This window comes from Arachis hypogaea, chromosome 19 (assembly GCF_003086295.3).
Source record: "Arachis hypogaea cultivar Tifrunner chromosome 19, arahy.Tifrunner.gnm2.J5K5, whole genome shotgun sequence".
Taxonomy (NCBI): domain Eukaryota; kingdom Viridiplantae; phylum Streptophyta; class Magnoliopsida; order Fabales; family Fabaceae; genus Arachis; species Arachis hypogaea.
Genome location: NC_092054.1, coordinates 129,945,068 through 129,961,125, shown reverse-complemented (window position 1 = coordinate 129,961,125; position 16,058 = coordinate 129,945,068). Strand labels below are relative to the sequence as shown.

The 16,058-nt window shown below is 39.9% G+C and overlaps 1 non-coding gene across 1 annotated transcript; it reads left to right on the top strand.

Moving 5' to 3' along the window:
- Positions 1–15,741: 15,741 nt before the first annotated feature.
- On the top strand, positions 15,742–15,849 carry LOC112781819 (small nucleolar RNA R71). Its single transcript, XR_003192575.1, has one exon. It is a non-coding gene; the product is annotated as a small nucleolar RNA R71 (small nucleolar RNA).
- The last annotated feature ends 209 nt before the right edge of the window (positions 15,850–16,058 follow it).

Below are 16,058 nucleotides of genomic sequence, written 5' to 3'. Positions count from 1 at the left end.
AAGCTGTATGATCCTCTCGGATGAAAAATACCAAGTACGATCTCTGCATGGCTAATCAAATATCGGATTGCTCGTCTCAGATGAAAAATACTATGTACAGCTACTGCATGACTAATCATCTGTCGCCTCCCACTAGCGTCGGAATAGGACCCTTGTCCTTTTGCACACTGTCACTGTGCCCAACATTCGCAGGTTTGAAGCTCGTCACAGTCATCCCTTCCTAGATCCTACTTGGAATACCTCAGACAAGGTTTAGACTTTCCGGATCCCAGGAATGCTGCCCAATTGGTTCTAGCCTATACCACGAAAGTTCTAACCTCCGGACTCGGTCCGTGGATCAGAAACCTAAGAGATACGCACTCAAGCTGTTGCCCAATGACTACATTGAGCTCAGATAGAATGGAGTGGTTGTCAGGCACGCGTTCATAGGGTTGAGGATAATGATGAGTGTCACGGATCATCATATTCTTTATATTGAAGTACGAATGAGTATCTTAGAATAAAATCAAGCGTGATTGAATAGAAAACAATAGTAATTGCATTAATCCATTGAAACACAGCAGAGCTCCTCACCCTACCTATAGAGTTTAGATACTCATGCCGTCAAAGTTACAATATGAAGTGTAAAAATGTCAAAAAGGTACCAAAATGAATCTTTAAAAGTAGTTTTTATACTAGACTAGTAACCTAGGTGTACAGAAAATGAGTAACTAAGTGCAGATAGTACAGAAATCTACTTCTGGGACCCACTTGGTGCATGCCTGGGCTGAGCTTCCAATCCTTCACGTTCATATGCCCGAAGCTGGCGTTAAACGCCACCCTGGGTGCCAGAATGGGCGTTTAACGCCTTAAAAGGTGCCAGTTCTGGCGTTTTACGCCAGAAAGTTTCAGGATAACTTTGAACGCCAGTTTGGGCCATCAAATCTTGGGCAAAGTATGGACTATTATATATTGATGGAAAACCCAAGATGTCTACTTTCCAACGCAATTGAGAGCACGCCAATTGGGCTTCTGTAGCTCCAGAAAATCCACCTCGAGTGCAGGAGGGTCCGAATCCAACAGCATCTGCAGTCCTTTTTCAGCCTCTGAATCAGATTTTTGCTCAGGTCCCTCAATTTCAACCAGAAAATACTTGAAATTACAGAAAAACATACAAACTCATAGTAAAGTCCAGAAATATGATTTTTGAATAAAAACTAATAAAAATATAATAAAAAGTAATTAAATCATACTAAAAACTATGTAAAAACAATACCAAAAAGGGTATAAATTATCCGCTCATCAGGTAGTCAATCAACGAGACCAAAAAGGGGAGTTGGGAAAAGGAGAAAACTAAAATGTTTTCATAAAATATGTTTTCTAAAAAAATGGATCTCGAGATAAAGCTTTAAAATAACGATCGAGACATTTAGGAAAATGTGCCTCTTTTTTCTTTTCTCACATCTCCGAGGCCTCGATGAAAATTGTTCCGGGGGTTACCTGAAACTGTAGGTCGATCTCGGACGAGATCTCCTGTTCTGATCAGGTGATGATGTGTCCGGCGTGTGGGTGGAGGCCGGAGCAGTCGCATCCGACGTGTTGGACTGGTAATGCTGCTAATCCTTTGTCACCGGAGGGTGGTGGTACCTGCAAAGGACTCCGATGCTTAAGTTAGCAAGGGTATTGAGCAGGTATTATGTAGAATCAGAGTATGAGTTATACCTGGGTGCTCCAGTGTATTTATAATAGTGTGGAGTGACCTTTTTAGATAAGATAAGTTAGTTATCTTTATCTTATCTTATCTTATCTTTGGATGAGGTCAGCTTATCTTCAAGGGAACCGCCTTTATCTCTATAGGCTCGGACTGCCTTTGGATTGGGGTCGTGTTCTATTATTTGGGCCCTTTATTGGGCTTTCCTGGCGATTTGGCCGAGCTCTTTGTGTAGAGGTCGGATGGTCTGACCTGAAGAGGTTGGTCGCCTTGTTGCTAAACATCCCGGGTCGGATAACTCGACCCAGGGTATGAACAGTGCCCCTGCTCGAGCTCGGTCTTTCTTTTTGAGGTCGAGTCTTTATCTTTAGGACTTCGATTCTTCTCTGGTGAAGCCGAACTCAAGCATTTGTCGACTTCTTTCTTTGTAGAGTCTTCGTTTTTGAATGTGGAACGTTTTCTCCTAAAAGTGCGCCCTTTTGTATTAGCGCACTGTTCTTAGGAACGGGCGAGGGTTTTAATACCCTTATTAATTGCTTTTTAATGCTCCATTTCCCTTAGCTCTTTATTTTGAATTTAGTCATCTGAAAAACAGTTTCTTTTATTCGTCTTTCTTTGTAACTTCCTCCTTTGTTCTCTCGCCTTCTGTTTTTGTATTTTTTCATTGCAACGTCATTTGGTGATTTTGGGTTCTTTTTTTTGAAGGGCGATTCCATCTCTCCGTCTTCAATCTCTTTCGAAGTTTCCTCCTTGGTCCAGGTTGGTTTTTCTTTTTCTTGCCATTTTTTCTTTCTTTTGCTTTGCCTTCGGTTCTTGGTAAAGTTTTGGTTTTGCTTGAATGCATGTTTGGAAAGCTTGAATCTTTTTGCATCGTCATGCTCGCTTGTCGCTGTGCTGCATGTTTTTCTGGTTTTTATGAACCTGTTTTACCCAGAAGGTTGCTCCTTTTGGTGACTTTCGCTATGTTGATGATTTTACTGATGAACTTTTGTAGAAAGTAACGATTTTTTCTAGCGGTTTGTTTGTTTGGGGTGTTTATTTTCTGAAAAAGGTGGCGTATTTGATGACTTCTTCTTGATACTTTCGTTGCTTGGGAGTTCCGTTTGCAAATGTGAATTTGGGAGGTAGTTATTTTGATGACTTTATTTGATTTGTAGCTCGTAGCTTTCTTCTCAGAGTGTTATCTTCCTGTTAGGATGTGTAGAGATGTAGACTTGTAGGTTTCCCTGAGTCCTTGTTCCATAACTTGCCTCCAAAGGATGCCCCTGGATCTTTAATGTGGGTCCTAGGGTTTCCTTTTGTTGCTTGTATTGCTCTGGTGTCATGCTTGTCCGAGCTGTTCTGATATGGTTTGTTTTTGACTTTATCCGAGATGTTTGGGTTAGTAATTTATTTTCTTCTTTTCTTGCTGTAGGACTAGTTGACCTCATGTCTTCTCGCAATAACATCATTGAGACATCTTCTCAAGTCCCTGAGGGCATGGCTGATTGGGTGGATTCGATGGTTCTTTTGTGCGTTTCTTTGGTTGATTCCAAATTTTATCAGCAGCTTAGGCAGTTTCATAGGGTTTGTAGTAGTGGTAGTGAGGAAAAGAATTATGAGCTTGTATCCCCTACTCCTGAAGAGAGAGTTTGTTTCTCTACTCGAGTTGCTGGAGACCGTCCTTTTTTCTATGCGTACGATTTCTTTTTTAGCCAGATGGATATCACCCTTCCCTTTACTCCTTTTGAGACCAACCTGTTGTGGTCTTGTAATGTAGCTCCATCCCAACTTCACCCCAATTTTTGGCTCCCTTGTGGGCGTTTAATGCCCAACCTCCCATTCTCCCTCTGGCGCTAAATGCCAGATCTGGCGTTCAACGCCAATAGGGGTATTCTCCAGGGTGTTCTGTTTGTCTTACTGTGCTTTTCTGTTTCTGTTCTAAGTGCTATACATGATCACAAACATTAGAAAAAGGAGGAAAACTATGAAAATCAATAGAAAAAAAATGATATGAGATCAAATTCAAATAAACTAAAATAACATAAAAGAATGTAAAAGTAGACTATAGGATATGATGGTTGGGTTGCCTCCTGATAAACCCCAATTTCGTGGTTTATCTTGTGTTTAATTTAGGGGATTTTATAAACTTTTCTCACATTTATTCAATGAAATAGCATGGTTTTGTGAATTTCTCCTAATTTGTGCTTAAAAGTAAAAACATGCTTTTTAGGCTCAAAAATTGATAAATTTAATTCATAATTCCATTCAATGCCTTGATATGTTTGTTAAGTGATTTCGGGATTAAAAGGTAAAGGTTGGGGTGAAGAAATGAAGAAAAAACATGCAAAAATGGAGAATTCATGAAGAAATGGGATTTTGGTAATCTGCCCAGTGACGCCTGTACGTGGCTCACGTGCGTGTGGGAAGGAATCGTCAAGCGATGCGTACGCGTGAGCAACGTGTACACGTGACAAGAAAAGTTGCCAGTGACGTGTACGCGTGACCCATTCGTATGCGTGACAAGCGGCACGTGACCAACTTAAAGGCAATACGTTGGGGGGCGATTTCTTAGCTGAAAGAGGCCCAAATCCAACTCATTTCTAATGCTTTTGAACCCAAGAATTGTAAGGGAATGGGGAGAAATAGTCACAGTAGAGTTTTTACCATGTTTTAGGTTAGAATTCTAGAGAGAGAAGTTCTCTCTTCTCTCTAGAATTTAGGGTAGTTTAGGTCCCATTATCTTAGATCTAAGATGTTAATTCTTGTTCTTGTTAATCCACTTTACATTTTCTTGCTCTATTGCCTTAATATTCTTAGTTTCTCTTGTGAGTTTTTTTATTTTGTTTATTTAGCTTATGAACAATTGTTGGATCTCAATTTCCGTTTAATGCAATTTTATATTTCTATGTCTCTTGATGTTTACCTCACTTTCTATTGTTGATTTCTTTCTTTTCCATTTTTCTTCACTCTTGGCCTAGACTAAGGGAATTGAGGGACCTTGAGTCATTGGGTCTCTTTGAATTGGTGATTTGAGAACCCTTGTTTGTTAATTTGATACCCATTGACACTAGTCTACTACTAAGTCAATTAGTAGCTAGATTGGGGCTTATGGGTTGATGTTGATCAAGCCAATTTGACATACTTCAAGCATAGAATTAGACTTGATGGGTTTGGTCCCTCATAATTCTCAATATATGGTTTGTAGACAAGGATGGTGATCTCAATTTCCAAGCCTTAGCCAAGAGTTCTTTTTGCCATTTAATTTCTATTTTTGTTACTTTAGTTACCTTTCATTTAATTCCTTGCATGCTTATTTAGTTTTTTGTTATTTACTTTTCTTGTCAATCATCAAATCAAACCCCCTCGTTCCTTCATAGCCAATAATTGAGCACTTCATTGCAATTCCTTGTGAGACGACCCGAGGTTTAAATACTCTCGATTTTTATTAGGGTTTGTACTTGTGACAAATAAATTAAAACTTTGATTGAAGGTTGTTTGTCGGTTTAGACTATACTTGCAACGAGATTATTTGTGTGAAAATTCCTAACCGACATAAAACTTTCATCAAGTTTTTGGCACCGTTGCCGGGGAATTGCAATGGTGTTATATTATTGGCTATTGTGAATATATCCATATTGTGAATATTCCTCTTTTGGTTATTTCTTGGTTTTGCTAGTAGTTAGGAGTTGGCTTTTTGCTTTGCTTTTTGACATTCTTGTTTTGAGTTTTTTTTTCCCATATGAATTCTCATCCTTGTATTTTTGGGTATGATTATGATTATGTTGTAGGTAGTGGAAACTTTAATGATGGCTCACATTATGGGAGGGAAGAATTCTTGAGATGGGAGCCACATCTATATGAGCAATCCTCATGGCAACCTCCTCAACCAAGCTACTATGATTGTAACCCCCCTATAATGCATATCATTCCCATAGATATGATGGCCCTTATCATGATTATGTCACTGAACCACCATCATTCCATGCACTATACTCTCAACATAGTCCTCAACCACCATACTATCAATCCACATCCTATTTCTATCAATCACCTTCACACAATCCAAATCCATATCCTCCTTATGCACACGCTTATGACCATGATGAACGAGCACCCGTTGAACCACCATCATTCCAATATCATTACCCCGACAACCCTATTGAACCACCACCTCCCATATATGAGAACTTCCAACCATATGAAGAACTCTCCTTCCAACCACAACCCTCCATGGAAGAATATCCATATCCATCAATCCAAGAGCAACATGATCCTAATTATGTCAACCAAGCAGAACAATGGCCATGGGATCGTCTCAAGGAATTAATGGATTGGCTTCAAGTAATCATACTTCAAAGGGAGCAAGAGGAAGCCCAAAAGATGCACGAAGCTAACGAGGCTAACCTTTCCAAAACTAAAGCTAACTTGGACTCATGGGATTCATGTCACAACCAAAGCATTTCCACGTGTGAATATGGAAAATCAACCGACGAGTGGAGCATGAAGGAGATTCTAGAATCTCAACTTGAGAACAAGGAGACGGAGTATGTTTTGCAACAAGTGGAGGAAGTAGAAACTCTTGAAAATGTAGAAATAGTTGAAGATCTAGGGGAGGTTGAGCAAGAGGCAAGTTCCATCATTGAAGACAACTCTACACCAAGTGACATTGGTGACCTTGTTGAAGCTTCTTCCATTGGATGTGAAATTGATGTTGAAGTAGACTTCACACAACCTCCAAAATTTGATGTGATTGATGATGAGGAAGAGTTGGAAGAAGTTGACAAACAAGTAGAAGTTGAAGGAAGCTTTCAAGATGTAGAAGTCATCAAGGAGGAGTCAAAAGGAATGAAGCTCACATTGTCAAAACCATTGGATACCCTCCTTGCTAAGTCACCATCCAAGTTAAAAATTGAGTAGGTAATCATCTTATCATTTAATCTTCTTGACCCATATCAATATGTTTTGTTAGAAACGGAGGGTCAACTTAGAGCTATTTGTGGGCTAGAAAGTAAAAAGGAGTTGGATGTTGGTTGGCAACAAGAATCAAGGTGTATAGTGGATGGAAACTCAAACTTTGGGATTCATATGTTGAGTAAAGCTCAATTCAATTGAGTTAGGATGAGGATTAGGAGTCATAAGGAGAATTCAAGAATTTTGTCACCCAATTTGAAGCATGTAGATCAAGAAGGGGTGTTGACAAACAAAGTATGGGATCCCAGAATACACATCAACAATCGTCAATCTTAGGGCCTTACTACTTGCTTGAAAGTTCTTAGAAGAGTGAGGCACACAATTTGGGATCCCAGAGGCTATTGGAAATCCAAAAATTGGTGGGGATTCAAGGAAGAGTTCAAGCATAAGCCACCATAGGAAGGACCACATCAATTGTCCAACTTAAGGACAATAAATAAAAGTTCTAGGTGGGAGACACCCTACCATGGTAAACTCTTTCCATTCTCTTGTATATATAATCAATGAATGAATTGGGTTGCCATTGTTTGGTAGTTTTCTTCTTTTCATACTTTTTCATATCTTGCTTTGATTAATAGGTTGCTTGCTAGATTCATGTTTTAGTTAGAATAGTTGTTTTTGAATTGCACTCTGCTTGAAGTGCAAGTTTTGTTTGCATTGTCTTTGAAAAATTTTTCAAAAACTAAAAGGATTTTTGTTAAGTTTAAAATTTTGGTTGGTTTAGAGTGTAAATAGGGAAGGAGAGTGTTTAATTATGTTTTTATGCTTTCTTTAAAAAAAAGTGACACCCATGCGTGCGCGTGGCCGACGTACACACTTTGCGCTGATGCTGCTGCTGCATGGGCCAAAAACCAGAGAGTTGTACTGGTAGGGTGCCAAAACTGTGCGTCTAGCACAAATTCCACCCCACGCGTACATATCATCTCCATTTTTTCCCCTGTCACACATACGCGTGACCCCCTGCCCTGTTCACACACCTTTCTTTTCTTCTCTTCTTTCCATTTCTTTTCTTCTTCTCTCTTCTTTTCTTTTATTTCCCTCCTCCAACCATCACCCACCACTATCATTCACCATTCACCATATTCTCCTTTAGTTGGTTAGTTAGTTAGTTAGTTACTTCAATTTTCTGTTTTGGTGTTAAGTGTTGGATTATTAATTTAATTTGCTGATTTTGATGTTAATTGCTGCTGATTACTCATGAGATGCTATCCTAGAATCATTTTTGTTAATATTCATTGTTGGAATCTTTTATTGAGGTTATAATTTGTTACTTGATTTTGAGTTCTTCATGCTTAATTTTATGCATACCAAGTGCATAAGAATTGCCTTTTAAGCATTCTAAATCTTTTAAATTGCATGTTGTAGCTAGCCAACATGGGATTAGAACTCTTTACTTTGACTAGGCAATTTCTTGATGTTGGATGTTGTGCATTTATCTCAATGCATTGTGTTACTTGATCATATGCATCCATATGTTATGCTTATGCCTTAAAGACATGTTGACCCTCAATTGTTTAACTATGTACTCTACATACACATGAAACTAGTCATTTTGGCATAATGCCCCAATTGTGAATTTGGATTGTAAGTTCACCTAGTGACACCTTTTTAAATTTGTCAAGCTATATGGACCTTGCTTGCTATGTGATTGATTTCACCTCTAGTCTCTTTTACTACTTTACATAGTAACCATATGTCCTATTTTATGTCCACTAGGTGATGGGAACCAAAATTCAAAGTGTGTCATTGGTTGATGTGTGATTTTCATTGTTCTTTTATCATTAAAGTCTCCTTGTACATCAACCAATGTCCCTTCATCTTCCATTTCACAATTGTTTGATTATCGCTTGAATGCTTTCATGCTTCTTTATGACTTGTTTGTTGGTCTTAACTTACAAGTTTCCTTTGAAGCATCTCAGGCACACTAGAATGAGTGAAGTGTATGTTCCTTTTGTGTAACTGTGACATAGCTTTTTATGTTAGTGTGCGTGTGTTCTAAACTGCGCGCAACTTAGAATGCACACTTACTTTTATCCATGTTACACATTAGGTCACTCACTTCATTCAAGTGATCATTACCTCATTCCAAAAATATATACTTCCCTGCTTTTGCATTTACTTATTTTCTTATCTGGTTTTCTATTTTTCATGGAGGATGCACCATAAGCAACAACGGAAGCAGAAGAAAGAACATGCAGCAACTGGCTGGTCCACCAGCTGAAGGTGGCAATCCATAAAGTCACCATATCCCCCTTGCTCATCTTTGAATGTACCGAGGACGGTGCAAACTTTTAAATGTGGGGAGGTCGTCCGACCGAAACGGTCATTTTTGGGTGAAAAACTTCTAATCCTAACACTTTCACATTTTATTTTTCTATTATTATTAGGTCTTTTAGAATTTTTAGATGCATTTTCTAGGTTTGCATATATGTATAATAAGCTTAGTTAAAATAATGAAATTCTCCAAGAAAAATATTCTTAATAGGTCATTGACATCCTAATTGATTTGAGTAAAAAAAATTTTTCATTGAACTTTGGTGCGCAGAAATTGTGATTACACTTTGATTATGTAAAATTCATCGCTCTTTCTTTCCCTGGTAATGACGCCAAAAACATGATGCCAATACCATGGTTCACAACTTCGCACAACTAACCAGCAAGTGCACTGGGTCGTCCAAGTAATACCTTACGTGAGTAAGGGTCGAATCCCACGGAGATTGTTGGTATGAAGCAAGCTATGGTCACCTTGCAAATCTCAGTCAGGTAGGGTTAAATGTGATTGGATTAGATAATTAAAAGATAAATAATAAATGATAGAAATACTTATGTAATTCATTGGTGAGAATTTCAGATAAGCGAATAGAGATGCTTTTCGTTCCTCTGAACCTCTGCTTTCCTGCTATCTTCATCCAATCAGTCTTACTCCTTTCCATGGCTGGCTTTATGTGATACATCACCATTGTCAATGGCTACTTTCGGTCTTCTCTCAGAAAAATGATCCAAATGCCCTGTCACGGCACGGCTAATCGTCTGGAGGCATCACCCTTGTCAATGGCTTCATCTTATCCTCTCAGTGAAAATGGTCAACGCACCCTGTCACGGCACGGCTATTCATCTGTCGGTTCTCGATCATGCTGGAATAGGATTTACTATCCTTTTGCGTCTGTCACTACGCCCAGCAATCGCGAGTTTGAAGCTCGTCACAGTCATTCAATCATTGAATCCTACTCGGAATACCACAGACAAGGTTTAGACTTTCCGGATTCTCTTGAATGCCGCCATCATTCTAGCTTACACCACAAAGATTCTGATTAAGAGATCTAAGAGATACTCATTCAGTCGAAGGTAGAACGGAAGTGGTTGTCAGGCACGCGTTCATAGGGAATGATGATGATTGTCACGTTCATCACATTCAGGTTGAAGTGCGAATGAATATCTTAGAAGCGAAATAAGATGAATTGAATAGAAAACAGTAGTACTTTGCATTAATCTTTGAGGAACAGCAGAGCTCCACACCTTAATCTATGGAGTGTAGAAACTCTACCGTTGAAAATACATAAGTGATAATGGAGTTCATTGGTCCCGGCCCCAGAGGGGAACCGGAGTAACCAAGACTCTATGATCTGAAGATAAAACTCAGGATGTCAAATACAATAGTGAAATGTCCTATTTATAATAAACTAGCTACTAGGGTTTACAGAAGTAAGTAATTGATGCATAAATCCACTTTTGGGGCCCACTTGGTGTGTGCTTGGGCTGAGCTTTGAGTGTTGCACGTGTAGAGGTCCTCCTTGGAGTTGAACGCCAGTATTTATGCCAGTTTGGGCGTTCAACTCTAGTTTTGGATCCTTTTCTAGCGCTGGACGCCAAATTTGGGCAGAGAGCTGGCGTTGAACGCCAGTTTGCGTCGTCTAAACTTGGCCAAAGTATGGACTATTATATATTGCTGGAAAGCCCTGGATATCTACTTTCCAACGCAATTGGAAGCGCGCCATTTCGAGTTCTGTAGCTCCATAAAAGACACTTTGAGTGCAGGGAGGTCAGAATCCAACAGCATCAGCAGTCCTTCTTCAACCTCTGAATATGATTTTTGCTCAAGTCCCTCAATTTCAGCCAGAAAATACCTGAAATCACAGAAAAATACACAAACTCATAGTAAATTCCAGAAATGTGAATTTAACATAAAAACTAATGAAAACATCCCTAAAAGTAACCAGATCCTACTAAAAATATACTAAAAACAATGTCAAAAAGCGTATCAATTATCCGCTCATCACAACACCAAACTTAAATTGTTGCTTGTCCCCAAGCAACTGAAAATCAAATAGGATAAAAAGAAGAGAATATACTATAAATTCCAAACTATCAATGAAACATAGCTTCAATCATATGAGCGGGACTTATAGCTTTTTGCCTCTTGAATAGTTTTGGCATCTCGCTTTATCCATTGAAGTTCAGAATGATTGGCATCTATAGGAACTCAGAGTTCAGATAGTGTTATTGATTCTCCTAGTTCAGTATGATGAATCTTGAACACAGCTTCCTTATGAGTCTTGGCCGTGGCCCTAAGCACTTTGTTTTTCAGTATTACCACCGGATACATAAATGCCACAGACACATAATTGGGTGAACATTTTCAGATTGTGACTCAGCTTTGCTAAAGTCCCCAATTAGAGGTGTCCAGGGTTCTTAAGCACACTCTTTTTTTGCTTTGGACCTTGACTTTAACCGCTCAGTCTCAAGTTTTCACTTGACACCTTCACGCCACAAGCACATGGTTAGGGACAGCTTGGTTTAGCCGCTTAGACCAGAATTTTATTCCTTTAGGCCCTCCTATCCACTGATGCTCAAAGCCTTGGGATCCTTTTTATTTGCCCTTGCCTTTTGGTTTTAAGGGTTATTGGCTTTTTGCTCTTTCCTCTTGGTTTTAAGAGCTTTTGGCTTTTTCTGCTTGCTTTTTTCTTTCAAATTTTTTTTTCGCCTATTTTTTTTTCTTTTTTTTTTCTGCAAGCTTTGTTCCTTGCTGCTTTTTCTTGCTTCAAGAATCATTTTTATGATTTTTCAGATTATCAAATAACATGTCTCCTTGTCATCATTCTTTCAAGAGCCAACATATTTAACATTCTTAAACAACAACTTCAAAAGACATATGCACTGTTCAAGCATTCATTCAGAAAACAAGAAGCATTGTCACCACATCAATATAATTAAGCTAAGTTCAAGGATAAATTTGAAACTCATGTACTTCTTGTTCTTTTGAATTAAAACATTTTTCATTTAAGAGAGGTGATGGATTCATAGGACATTTATAACTTTAAGACACAGTTACTAACTACTAATGATCATGTAATGAAGACACAAACATAGATAAGCACACAACATAGAAAACGAAAAATAGAAGAAATAAGAACAAGGAATGAATCCACCTTAGTGATGGTGGCGTTTCCTTCTTGAGGAACCAATGATGTCCTTGAGCTCTTCTATGTCTCTTCCTTGTCTTTGTTGCTCCTCCCTCATTGCTTTTTGATCTTCTCTTATTTCATGGAGCATGATGGAGTGCTCTTGATGTTCCACCCTTAATTGTCCCATGTTGGCACTTAATTCTCCTAGGGAGGTGTTGATTTGCTCATAATAGTTTTGTGGAGGAAATTGCATTTGAGGCATCTTCGAGATCTCATGGTGATGAGCTTCTTGCGCCTCTTGAGCTCCATGAATGGGCTCTCTTGCTTGCTCCATCTTTTTCTTAGTGATGGGCTTCTCTTCCTTAATAGGAATGTCTCCTTCTATGAAAGCTCCAGCTGAGTAACATAGATGGCAGATAAGATGAGGAAAAGCTAGCCTTGCCATGGGGGATGACTTTTCGGCTATTTTGTAGAGTTCATTAGAGATGACTTCATGAACTTCTATTTCCTCTCCAATCATGATGCTATGAATCATGATGGCCCTATCCACAGTGACTTCAGATCGGTTGCTAGTGGGGATGATGGAGCATTGGATGAATTCCAACCATCCTCTAGCCACATGTTTGAGGTCCAATCTTCTTAGTTGAACCGGCTTGCCTTTGGAGTCAATCTTCCATTGAGCTCCTTCCACACATATGTCCATAAGGACTTGGTCCAACCTTTGATTAAAGTTGACCCTTCTAGTGTAGGGACGTTCGTCTCCTTGCATCATAGGCAAGTTAAACGCCAACCTCACATTTTTCGGACTAAAATCTAAGTATTTCCCCCGAACCATTGTAACATAGTTCTTTGGATCCGGGTTCTTACTTTGATCATGGTTCTTGGTGATCCATGCATTGGCATAGAACTCTTGAACCATTAGGATGCCGACTTGTTGGATGGGGTTTGTTAGAACTTCCCAACCTCTTCTTTGAATTTCATGTCGGATCTCCGGATACTCATTTCTTTTGAGTTTGAAAGGGACCTCGGGGATCACCTTCTTCTTGGCCACAACATCATAGAAGTGGTCTTGATGGGCTTTGGAGATGAACCTTTCCATCTCCCATGACTCGGATGTGGAAGCTTTTGTCTTCCCTTTCCCCTTTCTAGAGGATTCTCCGGTCTTAGGTGCCATCAACGGTAATGGAAAAACAAAAGGCTTATGCTTTTACCACACCAAACTTAGAATTTTGCTCGCCCTCGAGCAAGAGAAGAAAGAATAGATGAAGAAGAAGAAGAAATGGAGGAGAGGGAGAAGGTGATGTGTTTCGGCCAAGAAGGGTATAGAGGGGTTGTGTTGTGTGAATTTGAAGAAGAATTGAGGGCTTTATATAGGGAAGGGAGGGGGGAAAGGTTTCGGCCATATGGGTGGGAAATTGGTTTTGAATTTTGAAGGTAGGTGGGGTGTATGGATGTGAGTGGTAAATGGAAAACAGAAGGGATGATCATGAATGGAAAGAGAGATGATGAGGTAGGTGGGGATCCTGTGGGGTCCACAGATCCTGAGATGATCCTGTGGGGTCCACAGATCCTGAGGTGTCAAGGATTTACACCCCTGCACCAAATTAGGCATGTAAAATGCCCTTGCACACAACTCTGGGCGTTCAGCGCCAGGTTGGTGCCCATTTTGGGCGTTCAACGCCCATTTGCTGCCATTTCTGGCGTTGAACGCCAGAACCATGCTTGTTTTGGGCGTTCAGCGCCAGGATGCTGCCCATTTTGGGCGTTCAGCGCCAGAACCATGCTCTGTTCTGGCGTTGAACGCCAGGCAGATGCTCCTCCAGGGTGTGATTTTTCTTCTGCTGTTTTTGATTCCGCTTTTAATTTTTTTGTTTATTTTGTGACTCCACATGATCATGAACCTATAAAGACATATAACTAAAAAATATTGTTAGATAAATAAAAATTGGGTTGCCTCCCAATAAGCGCTTCTTTAATGTCAATAGCTTGACAGTGGGCTCTCATGGAGCCTCACAGATGTGCAGAGCTTTGTTGAGACTCTCCAACACCAAACTTAGAGTTTGGATATGGGAGTTCAACACCAAACTTAGAGTTTGGTTGTGGCCTCCCAACACCAAACTTAGAGTTTGACTGTGGGGGCTTTGTTTGACTCTGCTTTGAGAGAAGCTTCTTCTGCTTCCTCTCCATGGATGCAGAGAGAGATCCTTGAGTTGTAAACACAAGGTTGTCCTCATTCAATTGAAGGATCAATTCTCCTCTGTCCACATCAATCACAGCTCTTGCTGTGGCTAGGAAAGGTCTTCCTAGGATGATGGATTCATCCTCTTCCTTTCCAGTATCCAGGACTATGAAATCAGCAGGGATGTAAAGGCCTTCAACCTTTACTAACACGTCCTCTACTTGTCCATAAGCCTGTTTTCTCGAATTGTCTGCCATCTCTAATGAGATTTTAGCAGCTTGTACCCCATAGATTCCCAGTTTCTCTATTACAGAGAGGGGCATGAGGTTTATCCCTGAACCAAGGTCACACAGAGCCTTAAAGATCATGGTGCCTATAATACAAGGTATTATGAACTTTCCAGGATCCTGTCTCTTCTGAGGCAATGTCAGTTGATCCAGATCACTTAGTTCATTGATGAACAAGGGAGGTTCAACTTCCCAAGTATCAATGCCAAATAATTTGGCATTCAGCTTCATGATTGCACCAAGAAACTTGGCTGTTTGCTCTTCAGTAACATCCTCATTCTCTTCAGAAGAGGAATACTCATCAGAGCTCATGAATGGCATAAGGAGGTTTAATTGGATCTCTATGGTCTCTAGATGAGCCTCAGAGTCCTTTGGTTCCTCAGAGGGAAGCTCCTTATTAATCACTGGACGTCCCAGGAGGTCTTCCTCCTTGGGATTCACGTCCTCTCCTTCCCTTACAGGTTCAGCCATGGTGCTTATGTTAATGGCCTTGTACTCTCCTTTTGGATTCTCTTCTGTATTGCTTGGGAGAGTACTGGGAGGGATTTCAGTGATCCTTTTACTCAGCTGGCCCACTTGTGCTTCCAAATTTCTAATGGAAGACTTTGTTTCATTCATGAAACTTACAGTGGCCTTAGATAGATCAGAGACTAAGTTTGCTAAGCTAGATGGGTTCTGCTCAGAATTCTCTGTCTGTTGCTGAGTGGATGATGGAAAAGGCTTGCTATTGCTAAACCTGTTTCTTCCACCATTATTAAAGCCTTGTTGAGGCTTTTGATCCTTCCATGAGAAATTTGGATGATTTTTCCATGATGAGTTATAGGTGTTTCCATAAGGTTCACCTAAGTAATTCACCTCTGCTATTGCAGGGTTTTCAGGATCATAAGCTTCTTCTTCAGAAGATGCCTCTTGAGTAATGTTGGATGCAGCTTGCATTCCATTCAGACTCTGAGAAATCATATTGACTTGCTGAGTCAATATTTTGTTCTGAGCCAATATGGCATTCAGAGTATCAACTTCAAGAACTCCCTTCTTCATAGGCATCCCATTATTCACAGGATTCCTTTCAGAAGTGTACATGAACTGGTTATTAGCAACCATGTCAATGAGTTCTTGAGCTTCTACAGGCATTTTCTTTAGGTGAATGGATCCACCTGCAGAGGTATCCAATGACATCTTAGATAACTCAGATAGACCATCATAGAATATATCCAGGATGGTCCATTCTGAAAGCATGTCAGAAGGACACTTTTTGGTCAGTCCTTTGTATCTCTCCCAAGCTTCATAAAAGGATTCACCTTCTTTCTGTCTGAAGGTTTGAACATCCACTCTAAGCTTGCTCAGCTTTTGAGAAGGAAAGAACTTGGCTAAGAAAGCCGTGACCAGCTTATCCCAAGAGTTCAGGCTGTCTCTGGGTTGAGAGTCCAACCAGATTCTAGCTCTGTCTCTTACAGCAAATGGGAAAAGCATGAGCCTGTAGACTTCAGGATCTACTCCATTAGTCTTAACAGTATCACAGATCTGCAAGAATTCAGTTAAGAACTGAA